The 18,057-nt window shown below is 38.3% G+C and overlaps 1 protein-coding gene across 3 annotated transcripts in view; it reads left to right on the forward strand.

Annotated features, from left to right (window-relative positions):
- The first annotated feature begins 83 nt into the window (after positions 1–83).
- KIF24 (kinesin family member 24) overlaps positions 84–18,057 on the forward strand; it is a 70,340-nt gene continuing 52,366 nt past the window's right edge. For all 3 annotated transcript variants that reach the window (XM_069575867.1, XM_069575869.1, XM_069575868.1), the window contains exon 1: positions 84–259. The gene's annotated coding sequence lies outside the window, so the exon portion shown is untranslated. The remainder of the gene's footprint in view (positions 260–18,057) is intronic.

An 18,057-nucleotide genomic window follows, 5' to 3' on the forward strand; every position in this document is an offset into this window, starting at 1 on the left:
TTCTAGAAGAGAAGGCGGTTCACGTCCACGAGTTCCCTCGATGCTCATTGGTGGACTGTGTGGGACTGCCGGAGCGCGGGCGTCGGCGCGGGCGTTCGAACCGGCGCTTGGCGGCGTTGCCATGGGGATGAGGCCTGGCCGCAGGCTCCAGCTTGTGAGCACAGAGGGCTCCGGTTGCCCTCTTTGGGGCTCTCTCCTCTCAGCGTTATCTTCAGTCTTCAGACAAGGTTGACCGAGGAGGAATTTGGAAGCCTCCTAGGTGAGAAATGGCGGAAGAGAATCAAGGCGGGTTGGCCTGGTCGAGAGCCTTAGTGCCTGCCCTCGCCGGAGAGGGTGAGCAGGGCGCCCGCCGAGCGCGTGAAGAGGCGGGCAGTTGTAAAGGAAACCGGGAGTTGACCTCTCCCTGTCGGCCATTCACCCGCTCGCTTACCCTTCTTCCCCACTTCTCCTGTGAAACCTTTTCTGAGTCTCGGAGTCTTGCTTTTGAACCCATAGCCCTGACTGGAAACTCTCTCAGAGCGCTTCTGTTCTGCTTTGGGTTATTTGCGTACTTCCGTGAACCCCATTCTTCTCCCTTCTCCCATGTAATTCTGAAGTCTCTGAGGCAAGGCAAGCATCTTAACATATTTCACACATAGTAGATTTCTCAGGAAATATTTGTTGAGTTGAATTTAGATTCCACAAATAGATTAGATTTCTCTCTATGCCCTGCCCCATTTTTCCTCCCATACAGAGATTATTTTTTAGTTTTTATAGAACTAGGAGGAGAGTATTCTAATCCCTTAATGCACAAAGACCTGAAAGTTCGCGGTTAATCTTTCCACTCTGTGAAATGGAGAACGTTTTGGTTGCTAACTGGAACTCTTCCTACCTCGTGGCTTTTAGTCTTGGTCTCCCAGTGTTTCTTATTGAACTTTGTGTTAGTGTTGCTTAAAACAAACCATTCTGTTGTTGCTGTATGCCAAGAGACATAATGTCAGTTTCTTAGTAACCCACAGCTATTGTCACATTTGTGTGTTTTGGAAAACGTTTTATTTAAATCCTTTTCTCCTTTGTATTTGTATTCTGCTTTTAGTCTCCTTCAGCACATATAACAGCTGCTCTGGTAGCCTTTCCATTTATCAGGTGTCCCTGATAGAATTGCATTACCAAGACTGTTGTTTCGTTTTTAACTCATAAGACTATATGTTGCCATTATGCTTTGCTGATTCTTATATAAAAATCATAGCTCAATGCTGACTTTAATAAAAAGATTGAAAAAAGTTAGGTATAGCAGCTCTGTTCTTAACTACTTTCCTATGACAGTTTGAATAAAACCCCATAACTAAGCCACAGACCTGTGACATGTAATGGAAACCCGACTGGGGATTCAGGGTTTGGTCTTGGTTCTAACTCACTCCCTATGGCTGGCTTCGCAGGTCATTTAGCTCTTTTAGATTTCTCTTTTTCCATCTGGAAAATCAAAAGGTTAAATTAGATTAGAAGTCCTGTGGCTCTATTATCAATTTAGTCAAGCAGTTGTTGCCAGGTAGATACCATGCACTCAGCCTTCCAAAGACCATACAGCTGGAGGTAATAGCTACCATTATTGAGCATTTACCATGAGAAAAGCACTGTATCAAGGCCTTTATATAAATATTACATTTTTCTTAGCATAGTACAGTAATGTACTACCCACATACCACTTCGTTAAAAACTTTTGGTTTCTGTTGTAAATGAAAATCTTTTAACTATTCATAGTATGGCCTTGGGGCAAACTAGGGTATGGTTCTCTCATCTTCCCATTGAGAAACAGCAGTTTCTTTCTCTGGGCTCCAGTTTTGTTGTTTGTAAAGTGAGTTGAAATATGCTTCTCAGATCTGTTTAGTTTAATTGATAAATTAATCCAGTTTCCTGCACTGGTTCAGCAAGCCTATTCATAATTTGTTCAGAGTAGGTCATCGACAGATATTGTTAAATGAGTGATGGATTTCTACTTGTACTTTGTTGTAATCATTATATACTTCCCAAGATGATGTCTCAAGGACTCTGATGTTCATCATCCTATTAAACAAGAAGACTTTTCCATAAGCATAAACTAATAGGTACCATTCATACTGGAAAAATTCATTTTTCCACCAATATGTCTTTTTTCCTGCGTAGGGAAAAACCACATGTGTCAGGGTTCCCCCTCCCCGCCAAAACAATTCTCCATGACACCAGCTGGGTGTTCTGCAATTTACCTCAATCCAGCACTGTTTACCTGGAGGTAGTGTCAGATCCTAGAGGTTAAGGGATCCAAGACTGCTCCCATATCACTTGAGATACCAGTTAGAAGTAGTAAGTCCTCAGATACCCACAACTTCTGTCAGATTTGACTACGAATTGGAGGTTCTCAAGCCCCCTCCTCAGGTTCAATTAATTTGCTGCAGGAGCTCCCAGAACTCAGAGAAACACGGATATTGACCAATATATTAAAGGATATGATAAAGGATTCGGATAACAGTCAGATGAAGAGGTAGACGGGGGAGGTTTCAAGTGCAGGAGCTTCTGTGCCTGTGGATTTGGGATGTGCCACCCTCTCAGTATGGATGAATACGCCCACCCAAAAGCTCTCTGAACCCTGCACTTTTGGGATTTTCACGGAGGCTTTATCATACAGGCATGATCAGTTATTAACTCCATTGCCAGCCCTTCTCCCATCTCTGGAGACTAGGAGCCTCCAGAGTGGCTGAAAATTCTAAGCTTCTCTTTGTGGTTTAGTCTTTCCATCCAGGAGCTGACCCAGAGTTGTCACTAAGAGATACTCCTAGTGCTGTTATCACTTGGGAAATTACAAGGGTTTTAGGAGCTCTGTACCAGGATCTCAAGGCAGAGACCAATGTATATCTTCTATTCTTAGTCTTTGTTTTTTTTTGAGTGCTTATGTTATTTGATTGCTTATTTAGCACTTTATTACATTATCCCAGTTAATCCTCACAAAAGCAAAAATCTCTTCCAAGTCACTATCATTTTTTGCCTGTTTAACAGTAGGTGACTAGATGAAAAGTTTTTATTACTGTAACCATAGCTTTGTCCGTAGCAATTCGTTTGTGTGATAGGAACTTCTTTCATTTTCTTGCTCAGAAGCAGTGAGTCAAGGCACTGCCAACCCTGCTATAGTTTTCCTAAGTAATCAAACTATGCCTGATAGAAAAGTTTCTACTACCTGTGACTACAAATGGTATCAAATGCTTTTTTATAGTTTTAAAAATAGTGTAGGGATATTTATGCATTGAATAATTATTGAATGTTTATTATTCCCAGGACTCTTTAGGTTCTAGGGATAAAAAGATTAATAAGACACATTCGTTGACCACAAGATGATATTCTAGTGAAGAAAATAGACATACTCATAGATAATATAACAGAATGTAGCTTCAGTAATAGAAATATGCAAAAAGTATGATATGAACATACAAGGGAAATCCAACCGCATCTGGGGAAACCAGAAAAAACTCATTTGTGTTTTAATCAGTGGTTAAGAGAAAGTTAAAGTGAGGTTTGATGAGAGTCAGAGGAGGCCATTTAAGAGTACAGTGTGTATAAATGCAGAGATAACAGTCTAAGAAGTTGACTGAACTAAGGAGGGAGGTGGGGAGAGGAATAAGCTAGACTGTAGAGCTTTGTTGTTGTGTCTGACTCTTCCATGGTCCTCTGGACTGCCGCACACCAGGCTTCCCTGTCTTGTACTATTAGTTGTTCAAACTCATGTCCATTGAGTCAGTGATGCCATCCCACCATTTCATCTTCTGTTGCCCCCTTCTCCTTCTGCCCTCAATCTTTCCCAGCATGAGAAGCTTTGTCGGACATGCTAAGGAACTTGGATTTTGGCCTTTAGATAGGATGCCACTGAAAGGTTTTAAATAAGGGAGCAGCATGGTCATAACTGTGCTTTCAAAATAATGATCTGGTTCTCTAGTGCAGTCAGTGGCTTGGAGGGGGCAAAACTGGAGGTGAGGACAGCAGTTAAGAGGCACATGATGATCTAGGTGAACCACCATCTGAGGCTGAACCATTTCTGTGGTAGTAGGAATGAGGATATCTAAGGGGAGATGTGACACATACTTGGGAGATTAAATTGACTGGACCTGTTGATTAGGTTTGGGATTAAAGGGGAAGGAGTCTAAAGATGCTTCCCTGTTTAGCTCTGAGTGTCTAGATAGGTGGTATTTTGTCACTTACCTCACCCCAGCCCCCACTTCTCCAAGGCACAGAGAAATGGAGGAACAGATTTTGTGGGGAGTTAATGAGTTTAGTTGTTGACAGATAGTTTGGATGTTCACTCTTGAGGACATTTTGATGGTGATACCTGCATATTTTTGCTGCAGGTTGGAGGAAAAGATACTATAAGATGGTTAGTTTTATTGTGAGGTGAGATAAAGTTACACTGAGATTCTGAAGTAGCTGGTGAATAATATTGCATGATATCCAGGCCAAAACGACTAGTAGAGATTTCACAAGCAATGGGGAGTAGTAGTGTCTATTATAGTCTTTTAAGTTACCTGCTTATGTTGAGATTTGATTGGTTAGAACTTAGAACTAGTGGTATAGAATTGTGTAGCCAACATACAGATATCTGATTGCTGTCAAAACAAATTCATATAGCTGTTTTTAATAAATTTATGGATTGGTTTCATTTATATAAAGCGAGGTGATGATAATTGCCATCTCTCAACAAAAAGTCTTGGAAGATTAATCAGGTAGCATAATTAATTCAGTTCAGTTCAATTGCTCAGTTGTGTCCGACTCTTTTGAGACCCCATGGACTACAGCACGCCAGGCCTCCCTGTCCATCACCAACTCCTGGAGTTCACTCAAACTCATGTCCATTGAGTCAGTGATGCCATCCAGCCATCTCATCCTCTGTTGTCCCCTTCTCCTCCCGCCTTAGTCTTTCCCAGCATCAGATCCCAGTGAATGGAATTGTTTTAGTTGTTCTTTGTTTTCTCAGCAGCATTCCTTTAGAAATAATTTCTAGTGCCATTGTGGTAACAGTTCCCAAGAGAGTATAACCCTGAGTAAAAGAATCTCTTACCATCTTAGTAATTTATAAAAACTATAATAGTTATTTTTTCTACAAAAATATCATTATAGAAGACCATAACTATATATTATATAAAGTTATGTAGCAATACAAATATAGCTATATTGTAATAGCTATTAACCATGTGAGATGTATTTTATGAAAAGTATTTTATAACTGCAAAATGGCAACAAATCTGAAAGTGACCAGCATCTACAATTGGATTGTACATGTGCACTGTTGCTTCAGTGGTGTCCAACTCTGTGCAATCCCGTGTGTAGCCTGCCAGGCTTCTCTGTCCATGGGATTCTCCAGGCTTGAATACTGGAGTGGGTTGCCATGCCCTCCTCCAGGCATCTTCCCAACCCAAAGATCAGATCCATGTCTCTTACATCTCCTGCATTGGCAGGTAAGCTTTTTACCACTAGCACCACCATAATTGGATTAGACCAAGATTTAAAAAATAAAACACTGAGTTTAAACCCAATATTGGTTACCACCTGTTGCAGGGAATTTTTTCAAAATTAAACCTCTGTATTTAGAGAGAGCAATACTTGCACTGTTTTAAAATAAATGAGTCCAGCAGTTTTGTTATGCTTATTTTTAGGTGATTGCTTCCATGCTTTGCACCAAACTTAGAAATTTTAAAGTGTCATAGTGGGGCTCTTGAATGAAATTGCAGTAATTGCAAAGCATTAGCTACTTAACCATAAACCTTGAAACTTTTTTTTTCAGTTGCAAAAATAATCTTTCACAAGGTACTTTTGGGTATAACTCATGTGATTTGTATCCCAAAATTCACATCTAGCCTTAAGAATTACATTAGGAATCATATTCTTATCCCTTTGCAGCTGTTGTTTTAAGCAGGTGTCTAGTATCCCTTTCTTAAGACCAATGGTCTATAGATAGAACAATATCTGGAGCTTGAAATAACTTAATTCCCTTGTTGGAGGAAGAGTATATACTCTGTTATCCACCTTTTAACCTCCCACTGGCAGCATTGAATTCTTGTGTTCTTAATTAGGGATCTTATGCCTATTGTAGGCTATACAGACGTCTTAATGCAGTTTCATTGAGAATATTGGATTTGTATTGTATGCAGTTACTAACACTACTGTGTGACTTTGTGACTTTTAAAGTGGTCATTATTACCTAGGGCCAGGTGGATTGGTGGTTTAGTACTACACATACTAAAAAGGTATATACTAAAAGGCTTTGGAACATTAAATGGGTGAGTTGTATGGTATATGAATTATATCTCAATACAGTTGTTATATAGATATGTATTTTTTAAGTGGCTATTGTCACAATTTAGGGGAACTCAGATAAAGAAATACTTCTTGGCAGTCAGAAGCTATTTTAGTCCTTGAATAATATTTCACATCACCTCTATATTAATGAGAGCATATAGTATGTTCTAATGCCTGCTGACCTGCCTATGTAGTCCCTTACTTTCAGAAACAGTATATTCATTTAAAACATATATAACTCAGTAAATAGAAAGTGGAAAATAGTAAGGTGTTTGAAAAGACCACTGAGGTTTAGCCTATCACAGCTGTGTAACCTTAGGCAAGTCACTTAATCATTCAGTGCCTCAGATACCACATAAAATGAAGGTGTTGAAGCAGATCCTAGTTCTCAAACTCTGATGTACACAGGGCTAACCAATTAATGGAAATGAATAAAGTTGGTAGGTATAAAGGATGGGGAGCAGGGGGACTATGGTGTATAGGGTAGTATATGTCCTTTTAAAGAGTACAGCCATAACTTAATTTTAATTGTTCCTGCTTTTTAAATATTGAAATTTTTAAAAGTTTTAAACATTCAAGCCAGACTACAAGGTGTGAGGAAATCCTTCATGGGCCTAGTATTATAGACTTTGTTGTTGTTGTTTAGTCTCCCAGTCATGTCCAACTCTTTGCAACCCCATTGTCTCCAGCATGCCAGGCCACCCTGTCCTCCAGTCATCTCCCAAAGTTTGCCCAAGTTCACGTCCATTGCATCAGTGATGCCATCCAACCATCTCATCCTCTGATGCCCTAGATCAGCTATAGACAGGATGGTCTCTGTTGAAGGGGAAAGCTGTAGGATTCTTTTTTCCCCCTTTATCTTAATGTAAATATTATGTGATACATTCCAAAGGGTATTATGAAGCATATATATGTAAGTTACAAAGCATAATACAAAATGAATAAATACCTAAGACCTAGTGGATAATATCCTGTATTCTCTTCCTGTTCACCATTTTCTTGCTCTTCCATCAGAAATAACCTTTATCCTACATTTTCTATTTTGATACCTAAATAATGCAGTGGATTTGCTTGCTTTTGAAGCCTTAGGAAAAGGGACATTGTTTTCTGGGATTTGTTTTTTTCCTCATGATGTTTCTGAGATTTGATAAGTTGTTCAGTATAGTTTGTTCTCTTACCACTGCTGTATAATGTTCCATTGTTTGAATATACCCAAGTTTGTTTATCCTCCTGCCAGTGGGCATTCAGGTTATGTTGTTTTTGGCTTTTGTGAACAGTGCTGCTCTGAACATTTTCTGTGTGTGCCTCATGAAGCTCCCGTGCAGAGGTTTTTCTAAGGAATATACCTAAGAGTTGAGTTGTTTGGTTGTAGGCTATATAAACACTCAACTTTGTAAGATAACGCCACACTGTTTTTCATTGTTCTTTACCCCCATAATCCTTTGTTCTGAATGTTCTCCATAACTCTCCCTTCTTTAATTTGTTTTCTCTTCTGCCACATCTTTTTCCCCTTAGTGAAGATAACCTGCCTTACTGCCCCTTATTTTCTCTTTCTGGAAAGCTTTATGTTCTCTGCCATATCATTAAAAATGTTTCCTCTAACATAATCGAATCATATTTAGAAGTAAATATTACTCTTTTACAATTACATTATAAATAACTTCCTAAAAGTGTCCTTAAAAGGCTTTTCCATGTGGAATATTTATTTTAAAATTTAATGGTCTTTTAAAGAGCTTTGTAAGTTTTATTTGTCAGGTTTGATCTAGGATTAATTTAAGTTATATTTACTGTGTGTGTGTTTTTAATTACCTCACAAATGATCTGGTTATTTGTAGCATTTGTGAAATTTTAGTTGTTTCTGGGATTGCTCAGCATAAATAATTTGAAATTTTGTTGTTGAATGGAGTGAATTTTTTAAAACTTGAGAATATGAGTTATTTCTGAATTAACTTTGAATATTTTTCTTTTAAAAAGTCTGTGACACACAAATGTTACCAACTTTTGTTTTTTCTACCATAAAAGTTACCCAAAACCACATTTTACTTTCCTCTTCATTCTATTCTTTATAACAAAAATAAATACCCCTTTAAAGAATTATTTAGTTAAACATTATAAAGTAACAGATTATTTGATATGTGAAATACATGGACAATTGAGTCAGATTTTCTTTCTGTTTTAAACAGGGTGATTTATTTAAAATAAGTGAGGGTAGAGTTCCTAATATTCTTAATAAAATGAAACTGGCTTTAGTTTATGCATTATTAGGTTTATATTGAATTACTTCTTAAAAACTATGGCCATAAACGCCCACCTGGAACATGTTCGGAATGCTCTTCTAATTTATTCAACAAAGCTCTTGAGATTTTCATTCTGTGCTACAAGAGTCTAAAAAATAATTCAGCCTGTACCTTCTTAACAGCTCTTAACCACAGCCTAAATTTCCACAGAAACTTTCAATACATTTTCTTGATTTCTTCCGTGATTAATTTTGTTTTTGTTAGTTACAGAAGTAAATGTTTTATTATATCTCAAAAAAGTTATTAAAGTTTAATGATGTTCTGGGGGGGTGTATTGACCCTTTTTTTTTCCTTTTTCTCTTTGATAATTTAAGTATTTGAAATGTAACGTGAATTTGAGAAACTGAAAATAGCTTAGCTGCTTTAGAACTTGGGCGATTTTCCCCGTTTTTCTGATTGACCAGGAATATATAGACCTTAGATTTGGGTTGTCTACTTTTATAGTGAGCAATAACCTATTGGAAATATTGAATAGTCTTAAGGGACTTCTGTGATGATCCAATGGCTAAGACTCTGGGCTCCCAATGCAGGGGCCCTGGGTTTGATCCCTGGTCAGGGAACTAGATCCCACACGGTACAGTGAAGATCCCATGTGCTGCAACTAAGACCTGGTGCAGCCAAATAAATAAATACTTTTTTAAAAAAAGAAAATTGAGATTTTGAATTGACGTTTATACAGTCAAGCAGCAGTAGATTGTGATATTTTCTTCAAAGTTGTTTCACTTCATTTTTCTGTTAAATTGGACTGATATAAGAAAATTTTTCCTTATTAGCAGATGTCATTTAGGTCAGTGAAAAAAGAGCTATGAAAAACAGTATAATCATTTTAACTTTTTCCCAAAGACCTAGGAAGGGAAAAATCCCCCAAATTTCAGTCTTTGTATATTAAATAGATTTAAACTAACAATGGCACTATACGATTTTATTTTATGAAAAATTGCAGAAAATACACTCGCCATAGTGACAGAAAGCAAATCAAAGATTAGCTGGGACCATGGGTGGAGGAGAGTATTGACTCCCAAGGGCACTGGGAAATCTTTTGATGGGACTGTCTTGGTTGTATTGGTGTTTTGATTGATACAGTGGTTACACGAGTATGTATTTGTCAGAACTTATGAAACTGTTCTAAAATTGGTCTGGTTTGTTATACATAAATTATACCTTAGTATTTTGGTATGTAGCATCATCTAATATCTCTATATAATATATAGTAACTAAGTGTTTGGACTTTCCTGCTGGTGCAGTGGTAAAGAATCCCCCTGTCAGTGAAGGAGAGGAAAGTATTTGTACAGTTGTTATCGATGAAATAATAAGTTAGTAGAAGCCTACACATAGTACTGCTATTAATTAGTGTATTTTGCAAGTATAATTCCTCTACTTCCATATCTCTAATCTCTTACCTTTTGAATCTCTTACATATTCAACTTTTTATAAATCAAATAATAGAAACCACCTTTTAATAGTTCTAAAAATCTTTAATATGATGTATCTGTTTCTAATAAGTCAACACTTCTTACAAACCAGGCACAGTGACCCAGTGCTGAGTAAGAGTATGGCTCCATTTTTATGGAGTACTTTAAAATTTTCAAGTTAGTTTTACATAAATATTTTATCACATCCTTTGAGAGGGGGAAATGAAACTCAGAGAAACTAAGTGATTTTGCCCAAGGTTACACAGCTAAATGACTGAGAGTTATCTGATTCCAACTTCAGTTTCAGGCAGTTTAGGTGGGTAGAGTTACATAGTTTAGATAGATGAATGAAAAGTTTGAGGGGACATGTTAAATAGTTGGATCTTATCCACATCCTGGAATGTGAATCAGCTTCCTTAATTGTGTATAAAGTTGCATGAATTCCCCTTCCAGTTTATTTTCTCTGCCACCAGGATAAGAAAATTTGAATTTCTGCCAACTGGATTTCTTCCAAGACTCTATTTCTGATTGTTACCCCAACAGCTGAGACCTAGCATTCTCTGGGTCACAAAGGAGCACTGTGCATACTTGGGGCATTGAACGTGAGTGGGCCCTCATGTAAAAATCTGCCCATCTGGCCTCCATTGGGTTTTACTGATTTGCAGGACATTTTCCTGGTGGTGGCAGCTGTGAGAGATACCATGCTGCAGCACAGATCTGCAGGAGGCAGCCATTCTGCTGAACAGGGTACATAGTGGGCCTCTTAGGGGAGCTGGCGGGGAGCTGTCTTTGCAGCTGCTTTTGACGGAGGCAGCATGGAATAGTGCAAAGAACATGGGACTAGCCACGAGAAGACCTAAGTTTGAATCTGAGAACTGTTCCTTGAGAGCTGTGTTAAAACTTGGGCAATTCACTGATTTATTCTAGTCTTTTTCCTCCTGAGTAAAATGAGGGTGTGACATGTGCATTATGGATGAATCTCATAATCATTATGCTAAATAAAAGAACCCAGATACAAAAGAGAATATATTGTATACTTCATTTACATAAGCTTTCAGAAAAGCAAACATATGTAATGACAGAAACATCATACAGATCAATTCAGTCGCTCAATCATGTCTGACTCTTTACAACCCCGTGGACTCAACACGCCAGGCTTTCCTGTCTTATCACCAACTCCCGGAGCTTGCTCAAACTCATGTCCATCGAGTCGGTGATGCCATCCAGCCATCTCATTATCTGGCATCCCCTTCTGCCTTCAGTCTTTCCCAACATCAAGGTTTTTTCCAAGGAGTCAGATCAGTCGTTGGCTAGGGCCAAGGGCAGAGGGTAGGATGGAGTGCAAAGAAATGTGACGAATCTTCTGAAGGTGATGGAAATATTCTGTATTTTAATTGTGGTGATGGTTTTGCAGGTGTTTACAACTGTCAGAACTCATGGAATTGTACCCTGTCGTGTACTCACACCCAAAAGGAGATTTTGAAGCTGTTTCAGAGCTTAATAAGAAAGAATTGAGGGAAATTCCCTGGCAGTCCATGGTTAGGATGCCACACTTCCACTGCAGGGGACATAGATTCTATCCCTTATAGGGAACTAGGATCCTTGTGCCTTGTGGTTCACCAAAAAAAAAAGAGAGAAAGAATTGAAATAGATTTGGATTATTTACTATGGGTACAGGAAGAGAGAAAAGCAAACCAGTGAAGTTATAGCTAATGTAACAGGAAAGCTCAAACACTAAGCAAAATCAATAGTCATCCACCTTGACTTCTAACTCATGTTTTATCAGTTTGCTATTTTTATCTGAATCTTTATAAACTAGTAATAGTAGGGGATGTTTAAAACAGACAGATTTCTTAAAATACTTAATTTACTAAAAATTTTTATCTATATTCCATTGTCTGGTCCTTCCACTTCTTAGTGATTATTATATCCTGTCACTTTTATATTGAGGAACTACACTGACATCCTCATTGTCACAGTGCGACAAAGGTGTCGGTGGTACATTTTTAACTTCAGTATGTAAGAAGGGCTGCAAGAAATAAAATGGAAATGACTTGCCCTTCCCAGCCCCCAAATTGTCATCTTGTTTTCTATTAATGATTGTAAATGCCTCAATATCCTTCTTAATAAAGCTTTCCAGAAGCCACAACTAATTTTTGGAGTTGACACTGAAGTCAGAAATTGACCTAGAGAGAATATTTAGTAACTCAAATATACAGTAGTTCAGTTCAGTTCAGTCACTCAGTTGTGTCCAACTCTGCAACCCCATGAACCACAGCACGCCAGGCCTCCCTGTCCATCACCAACTCCCGGAGTTTACCCAAAGTCACGTCCATTGAGTCAGGGATGCCATCCAACCATCTCATCCTCTGTCGTCCCCTTCTCCTCCTGCCCTCAATCTTTCCCAGCATCAGGGTCTTTTCCAATGAGTCAGTTCTTTGCATCAGGTGGCCAAAGTATTGGAGTTTCAGCTTCAACATCAGTCCTTGCAATGAACACCCAGGACTGATGATCTTTAGAGTGGACTGGTTGGACCTCCTTGCAGTCCAAGGGATTCTCAAGAGCCTTCTCCAACACCACAGCTCAAAAGTATCAATTCTTCTGTGCTCAGCTTTCTTTGGATGTCCAACTCTCACACCCATACATGACTATTGGAAAAGCTATAGCCTTGACAAGACAGACCTTTGTTGACAAAGTAATGTCTCTGCTTTTTAATATGCTATCTAGGTTGGTCATAACTTTCCTTCCAAGGAGTAAGCGTCTTTTAATTTCATGGCTGCAATCACTATCTGCAGTGATTTTGGAGCCCCCAAAAATAAAGTCTGACACTGTTTCCACTGTTTCCCCATCTATTTGCCATGAAGTGATGGGACCTGATGCCATGATCTTCGTTTTCTGAATGTTGAGCTTTAAGCCAACTTTTTCCACTCTCTTCTTTCACTTTCATCAAGAGGCTCTTTAGTTCTTCACTTTCTGCCATAAGGGTGGTGTCATCTGTTTATCTGAGGTTATTGATATTTCTCCTGGCAATCTTGATTCCAGCTTGTGCTCTTCCAGCCCAGTGTTTCTCAAGATGTACTCTGTGTATAAGTTAAATAAGCAAGGTGACAATATACAGCCTTGATGTACTCCTTTTCCTATTTGGAACCAGTCTGTTGTTCCATGTCCAGTTCTGTCGCTTCCTGACCTGCATACAGATTTCTCAAGAGGCAGGTCAGGTGGTCTGATATTCCCATTTCCTGAAGAATTTTCCACAGTTTATTGCAGTCCACACAGTCAAAGGCTTTGGCCTAGTCAATAAAGCAGAAATAGATGTTTTTCTGGAACTCTCTTGCTTTTTTGATGATCCAGCGCATGTTGGCAATATGATCTCTGGTTCCTCTGCCTTTTCTAAAACCAGCTTGAACATCTGGAAGTTCACGATTCACATATTGCTGAAGCCTGGCTTGGAGAATTTTGAGCATTACTTTACTAGCGTGTGATATGAGTGCAGTTGTGCAGTAGTTTGAACATTCTTTGGCATTGCCTTTCTTTGGGATCGGAATAAAAATTGACCTTTTCTAGTCCTGTGGCCACTGCTGATTTTTCCAAATTTGCTGGCATATTGAGTGCAGCATTTTCACAGCATCATCTTGTAGGATTTGAAATAACTCAACTGGGAATTCCACCACCTCCACTAGCTTTGTTTGTAGAGATGCTTCCTAAGGCTCACTTGACTTCCCATTCCAGGATGTCTGGCTCTAGGTAAGTGATAGGCAGTAAGTAGTGTCTATTCTAGATTAGCTACTTGTGGCTGTATAGAATTCTTCCTATCTGCAAAAGGAAGATAAAAGCCAGTGTGGTTGTGCTCATTCTTTTCCCTCTTTTGCTAATGCCCAGGCCCTCTCTGCTTAAGACAGGCATACATAACCTTTAGCTGGATGTGGGACAAAGGGCAGCTACTTCCAAAACAGAAATACATATTTCTTGAAAAAAAGCTGATTTTAGATTTCGGCTCTCAAGACTAAGAAAATTGATTGAAACACTTGAAATATATAAAAACCCATGAGTTAATAGTGAATTTGAACCCCCCACCCCCACCTCCCAAAAAAAGAAAAGCAAAACTCCAGAACTCCTCATTGGATACCATCCAAAATAACTAGCCACTACTTAACTCTGAAAATTAGAAATTAAAAAGAAAGAATACTCATGCCTGCCTTCATGTGCTAACTCTATTTTGGATAATCAAATAGCCCTAGTTGTTGACAGAAAGTTTTTCTTTATAGGAAAATTCCAAAAAGAGTGATAGATTCAGAAAACCACCATTTTGCAATCCCAGTGAAATGATTGAGGCAGATAACAGTCATCAGTGGGCGAAACCATTGGATTAATTGGTTGATGAGATTGCAATGAAGGAAATCAGTCTGCAGTTTGCAGACATTGAATGTATTCTGGTGTGATATACTGTGAAGCACATGGTAACACCTATGAAATATTTTTGCGCAAATTGTGGAACTTGATTCAAATATAGAGTTGCCAGCTTAAGCCAGCATAAAATAGGACACTTAGTTAAATGTGAATTTCAGATGAACAATGAGGAATTTTTTTAGTGTAATATATCCCATACTTAGGACATATTTGGTTTCTGTGTTAAGTCAGTGGAATATAAAGGAAAAAAGAAAGAATGGGGTACTGCCCTGTGAGAAAAAAGGAGACATAACAATGAAATTCACAATCCTTGTTTTTATTCTGATTTGAACAAAAAAATACTTTTGTAAAAAGATACTTTAAAATATATATGCATTATATATTTAAATATAGAGATTTTCTTTTAGATAATTGGGTAAATTATATTATGGACTGAGTATAAGATACCAAAGAATTATTTTTAAACTTACTAGGTTTTATATATATAGGTCTTTAGTTTCTTTAGGTAGATATATTCCTAAGTATTTTATTCTTTTCGTTGCAATGGTGAATGGAATTGTTTCCTTAATTTCTTTTTCTACTTTCTCATTATTAATGTATAGGAATACAACAGATTTCTGTGTGTTGATTTTATATCCTGCAACTTTACTATATTCATTGATTAGCTCTGGTAATTTTCTGGTGGAGTCTTTAGGGTTTTCTATGTAGAAGATCATGTCATCTGCAAACAGTGAGAGTTTTACTTCTTCTTTTCCAATTTGATTCCTTTTATTTCTTTTTCTGCTCTGATTGCTGTGGCCAAAACTTCCAGAACTGTGTTGAATAGTAGTGGTGAAAGTGGGCACCCTTGTCTTGTTCCTGACTTTAGGGAAAATGCTTTCAGTTTTCCACCATTGAGGATAATGTTTGCTGTGGGTTTGTCATATATAGCTTTTATTATGTTGAGGTATGTTCCTTCTATTCCTGCTTTCTGGAGAGTTTTAATCATAAATGGATGTTGAATTTTGTCAAAGGCTTTCTCTGCATCTATTGAGATAATCATATGGCTTTTATTTTTCAATTTGTTAATGTGGTGAATTACATTGATTGATTTGTGGATATTGAAGAATCATTGCATCCCTGGGATAAAGCCCACTTGGTCATGGTGTATGATCTTTTTAATGTGTTGTTGGATTCTGATTGCTAGAATTTTGTTAAGGATTTTTGCATCTATATTCATCAGTGATATTGGCCTGTAGTTTTCTTTTTTTGTGGCATCTTTGTATAACATCATGTAAGAAACAAATGGCCAGTCTAGGTTCGATGCAGGATACAGGATGCTTGGGGCTGGTGCACTGGGATGACCCAGAGAGATGGTATGGGGAAGGAGGTGGGAGGGGGGTTCAGGATTGGGAACTCATGTACACCCATGGCGGATTCATGTTGATGTATGGCAAAACCAATACAGTATTGTAAAGTAAAATAAAGAAAAAAAAAAACCTTACTAGGTATAATAACGTCACTAGGGTTACATAAGAAAATATCTGTTTAGAAAATTTAGAAGTGAAATGACATATCTAGGATTTACTTTTAAAATATTTCAGGAAAGGAAAGAATAGGAGAAGCAACTGTGGGAAATTTTGATAACTGAAGAATCTATGGGTAGATAACATGGGAGTTCATGGTACAATTCTGTTTACTTTTGTGATGTTTGAAATTTTTTATAAGGAAAGTATTTTAAAATGCTATAGGTAGATCACTATGCCTGCTGTTTGTTGGGCACTTAGTAAATGCTTTACAGAATCTGTGTACTGCATAATGAATACATTTATAGAGTACTTTTTTAAAAAAATTCATTTTTTTGATTGCAATGAGTCTTCATTGATGTGCACAGGCTTTCTTTCATTGTGATGAGTGGAAGCTACTCTCAAGTTGTGGTGCACGGGCTTCTCATTGAGGTGGCTTCTCTTGTTGCAGAGCACAGACTCTAGAGCATGCAGGCTTCAGTAGTTGCAGATCGTGGGCTCGAGAGCACAGACTCAGTAGTTGTGGTACATGGGCATAGTTGCTTCATGGCGAGTGGAATCTTCCTGAACCAGGGATCAAACCCATGTCTCCTGCATTGGGAGGCAGACTCTTAACAACTGAACCACCAGAGAAGTCCCTGGGTTTTTTTTGTTTTCTTATGGATCTGGGATGGGGGTCAGGTATCTATATTTCTTAAAGTTCCTGGAGTGATTCTGATCATTATTGCAGAAGAAGGGAGGAGCTGGACTTTTTGTGACATGGAAAGAAATGTGATACAAAGCGTATCTATTTTAAAAAATTTTATTGGAGTAGATTTACATTGTTGTATTAGTTTTTGGTGTACAGCAAAGTGGATCACAGCCTTGTTGTGATGAAGGGGCTTTCATAACTCAATAAAGCTATGAGCCATGCTGTGCAGGACCACCCAAGACGGCCAGGTCATAGTGAAGGGTTCTGACAGAACATCCAGTGAAGGAGGAAATGGCAACCCAGTCCAGTATTCTTGCCGTGAGAATATGAACAGTATATAAAGGCAAAAAGATATGACACTGGAAGATTACCTGACCCCTCAGGTTGGAAGGTGTCCAGTATGCTACTGGGGAAGAAGGGAGGGCAATTACTAATAGCTCCAGATAGAATGAAGCAGCTGGGCCAAGAGGAAACAACACTCAGTTGTGGACGTATCTGGTGGTGAAAGTAAAGTCTAATGTTATAAAGAACAGTATTGCATAGGAACCTGGAATGTTAGGTCCATGAATCAAGGTAAATTGGACATAGTCAAGCAAGAGATGGCAGTGCTGAACATCAACATCTTTAGGAATCACTGAACTAAAATGGCTGAGAATGGGCAAATTTAATTCAGATGACCATTATATTTACTACTGTGGGCAAGAATCCCTTAGAAGAAATGAAATAGCCCTCATAGTCAACAAAAGAATCTGAAATCCAGTACTTGAGTACAATTTCAAAAACAACAGAATGGTCTTATTTCGTTTCCAAGGTAAATCATTCAGTATTACAGTAATTCAAGTCTATGCCGCAATACTGATGCTGAGGAAGCTGGTGTTGAATGGTTCCATGAAGACCTATAAAACCTTCTAGAACCAACACTAAAAAAAGATGTCTGTGTAATCATAGGGCATTGGAATGCAAAAGTAGGAAGTCAAGAGATAACCCGGAATAACAAGCAAATTTGGCCTTGAAGTACAAAATGAAGCAGGGCAAAGGCTAACAGAGTCTTGTCAAGAGAACGTGCTTGTCATACCAAACACCCTTTTCCAACAACACAAGAGACAGCTCTACATGTGGACATCACCAAATGGTCAGTACCAAAATCAGGTTGATTATGTTCTTTGTAGCCAAAGATGGAGAAGTGCTATACAGTCAGCAGGAAAAAGACCAGGAGCTGTGGCTCAGATCATGAACTCCTTATTGAAAAATTCAGGCTTTAATTGAAGAAAGTAGGGAAAACCACTAGGCCATTAAGGTATGACCTAAATCAAATCCCTTATTATTATGCAGTAGAGGTGACAGATAGATTTAAGGGGTTAGATCTGGTAGAGAGAGTGTCTGAAGAGCTATGGACAGAGATTTGTAACATTGTACAGAAGCCAATGACCAAAAACATCCCCAAGAAAAAG

This window comes from Ovis canadensis, chromosome 2, assembly GCF_042477335.2.
Source record: "Ovis canadensis isolate MfBH-ARS-UI-01 breed Bighorn chromosome 2, ARS-UI_OviCan_v2, whole genome shotgun sequence".
In the NCBI taxonomy this organism is placed as follows: domain Eukaryota; kingdom Metazoa; phylum Chordata; class Mammalia; order Artiodactyla; family Bovidae; genus Ovis; species Ovis canadensis.